The sequence below is a fragment of the Falco punctatus genome (assembly GCF_963210335.1).
Source record: "Falco punctatus genome assembly, contig: scaffold_22, whole genome shotgun sequence".
NCBI lineage: Eukaryota > Metazoa > Chordata > Aves > Falconiformes > Falconidae > Falco > Falco punctatus.
This window is the reverse complement of record NW_027660223.1, coordinates 3,105,240-3,109,072: the sequence shown is the minus strand read 5'-3', so window position 1 is coordinate 3,109,072 and position 3,833 is coordinate 3,105,240.

Here is a 3,833-nt window from a genome sequence, read left to right as displayed (position 1 = left end):
AGGCTGGGAGTGCACAAGAAGCTGGGGGGGGACGCAGGCAGGACGGTTGACCCCAACTGGCCAAAGGGATACTCCCTACCGTGTGACATCATGCTCAGCATGTAAAGCTGGGGGAAGAAGAAGGAAGGGGGGATGTTTGGAGTTATGGCATTTATCTTCCCAAGTAGCCATTACGGGTGATGGAGCCCAGCTTTCCTGGGGATGGCCGAACACCTGCCTGCGGTGGGAACTGGTGAATTAATTCCTTGGCTTGCTTTGCCTGCGTGTGTGGCTTTTGCTTCACCTGTTAAGCTGTCTTTATATCAGGCCACGAGTTTTCTCACTTTTACTCTTCCAATTCTCTCTCCCATCCTGATGCCGGGAGAGTGAGCGAGCAGCTGTGTGGGGCTGAGCTGCCAGCAGAGGTTAAACCACGGCACCTGCTCATGCGTCCAAGAGGCAGGAGCCAGCAATGGCCGTGACCTGTTGGTGATGCACCAGTGGATATTTGGACACCTTTTCCTGTCCCCATCTCTGTGCTAGAGGGAGGATTCTGGACTTTCTCACACCTCCTCCCTCAGGGTCTGTGCAGCGGGGGGGGTTGTTATGGCTGGGGAGCACATACAGGTGTGGAAGCTATTGCTGTTCCACAGGTCATTGTTCAAGGACGCGATCCTTTTTTTTCTTTCAGCCTCACAACAGCTTTATTTTCCAGAAGCCCTGAAAACAGGATGTGATGAAATCAAACGAACCTCACTGACTGCTTCTCCCAGGAAAACAGCCTATGGGCAAGGACCCTACAAAGCCAGGAAGGAACTGCCAGGAAAAAACAAAACAGTCTCCTAGCAGTGACTTCCCCTCCAGCTAGGGAAGCCTCTGCCATGCCTTCCATAACAAAATAGTTTGTATCTCCCTCTTCATGTCACTGCACAGGTCAGGTACTTGAATGCATTGCCAGATACCCTTTGTATGTTGCTTTGCAACAGTGGAACCTATGAGTAGAAGATACTAGAAACCAACACGGCGCCATAAGCACTTCAGTACTGGTCTCCTTTCCCCTTCTCATCCTCAACTCAGACATACCCCGTTTGGGAGCCTGCAGAGGGTGCTGGTAAAGAACAGATAGGGCTTTATGTTGCCACAAAAGCCATGAGTTAGTGCCCTCTATTGGAAAATCACTTTTTTTTTTTTCCTAACATCTCACTTTGCAGGATAGGGACCTGTCTTACGGGTTTATGTGCTCCGCCGGCTCCCAGCTGCTGTGTCATGGAGGCAGGAAAGCCTTTGAGGCACAGAGCTGCCCGCACCAACTACCCAGAAGACAGAAAGAGAAATTTGTCCTCTTTCCTGGGAACCAGTGGTTCTCAAAACAAATGAACACTCGCTTGGTTTGCTTTTGCTTAAACAGAGATCCAGGCTTGAATCAGAATTAGTCAAAGCAAAAGCTGTTTGCTCTTTGATCATTAATCTTTAACAGGAACCTGAAAACAGTGGATGGTAGGGATAATGCTCTAGCAGAGATGGTGCATTAGTCTGCCTCCAGGGTCTGAGATAGGCTGATGTATTTGAGTGTTAACTCCTCGATCTCAGGGAAAAATATTGCTGCAGACTGTAGGAAAAGGATCTGGCTAGCCATATTTACAAATAAGCCTTCTAAGAGGAGACAATAGATTTGCCAATCTTTTTTTTTTTTTTTTTTTTAAAGGCCTGTCATCATTGGTGCAGTTCAGTCCTATAATGGGACTGTTAGAAGAATTAGGATTTTCTTTCTTAAGTAGGGGATCTGTGAAGGGAAGGAGGAGTTGCTGTCTTTTATTGCTTTCCGTTTGGAGTAGTTACTTGAGCTTGGTTTGCTTCCCAAATTTTCAGGCTCCATCACACTTAGGGCATGCCTACCACAGCATCAGTGTTTAACTGCAGCGTAGCAACTGTATTTAAACTCTTAACAAGGATGAAGTAACAGCAAGACAGACTTCAGGAAGGCCAGTCAAGTCTAGTCAGGGGCTTGAGCAAGCTTGTTAGACCACACTGCAGCTGGCATCCCAATGACCTGGAGCTAGACGAGTCTGCTGGTGTAGCATTCCCTTCTCCAATTGCATTTTAAATAAGAAACATCTTGTGGATCCTTCTGCAAAGTCCTGATGTATAACAGGGCACTCCACATGCTGGACAGGTCCAGAACTGCTCCTTTTCCAGGGCTCTCCAGTGGCCCCAGATCACCCTGAAGTTTTTGGCTCTGTGCTTTTTAAGCAAATGAAACCCAAACCCACGCAGGGAGCTCTGCACAAAAAGCTCATTTTCTTGCTGGCACGTTCCAGGGGGTGGTGTGGTCCCATCACTGGCTAAAGGAGGTAGATGGAGGGACAGAAAGGGAAGAAAAGGAGAGCCTGATATGGGGAGGTTTGAATTTGAGTGCCAGGTGGGTGATTGACAGCTGGCAGAGGGAAAAGTAGGGGAAGAGATGTCTCTCAGCTATACCAGTGTCCCTCAGACCTCACCAGCAAGGGATACTGAGAGGGGAACAGAGCAGGAAAGCTGGTGCGGTAAGAGTTAGTAACTGCAAAACCTGCACAAAAACACCCACTTGGTGCCACAAGGGAGAAGGATATGGCAGAAGTACGGGCTGGGCTTGGACGAGCAGACAGGAGGTGCCACCCCTGTACTGCCCTGGTTTGTCACACTTGCTTTACTGAGCACTGCTAACCTGGGCAGGCTGGCACCTCCTACCAAATGATGGGTCATGCCTCTGTCTTAGCACCATTTCCTCGCGTTGTGCTTACAGGAACACCCAGAGCCTCCCCTCCCCCTGAACACCGCGTTAAGCTTTTCCCTTCCCGAGCAAAGAACGGATACTAACCTATGCCCAAGTGCCACAGCTTTAGCTCTGCAGCTCAGCTCTGCCTTCAGCCCTGGCACAGCATGATCCTGCCGACTATGTATGTTCTCAGGTTGCTAAAGCCGCTCTTTGAAGAGGCTCAGGCAGCACCAGGCTTGCAGTGTCACAGCTCTGCTAGCTTGCCCAGTGCATCCAGCTCACCCTGCCTTATCCCTCTCAGCCCCTTGCTGTGACTCCTTGTGCCTCCCTCCCACCTGGTCAGGCAGCTGGGGAGGGCTGCTTGCCCCGAGGAGGGACCAGGCTGGACGACTTCCATCATGGCCATCCTGTGGACCATTGGAGGTGCTCAGCTGTGTGCACGCTGCACAGTGCCCAGTTCCCAGTCCCCTTGGGTCCCTCCAGCAAAGCCCTTCCAGCCCACAGCTTGCTCCTGGTTCACCTGGACACCTCATCAGCCACTGCCATGAGGCTCTGCCAGTGTTGTGCCATGGTACACAAACCCATGCAGTGAAGAAGCCAAACCTGGACTGCAGGGCAGGCAGGACTTCTCTGTCTCCTCTCTAGACCTCTCTGCACACGTAGGTGGCATTTCACATCGGTACTATAAATTCAGCACTCCCTTCCACTCCGTGTTCTAAGCACCAGCTCAGCGTTTGCACAGGGCAGGATGCCTCCACTACCCTCTCCACCAGAAAAATAATTGTCCAGAATCAGAGCGTATGGTGATGTGTCCCACTGGCTGCCTCCAACCACTGTCATGCCTGATCAAGGGCCCCAACACCTGCCTCCTTGGAAAGGCATGAGAAGGTGAAGTATCCCTGTCCTGAAATCAGTATTGCTCTAGAGCACCCCCACAAATACGTCGCAGGCTGGCAAAGAAGAAAGATCCTTCTTGGGGCCATATGTATTTTGAAAGTTGTGGATGGGGGAGAACAGCTTGGATTTCTTGGGACTTTCTTGAAGGAATGACTTCTCTTTTGTAAATCATTTCTTACTTCGTGGTATCCCTATCTTCCTG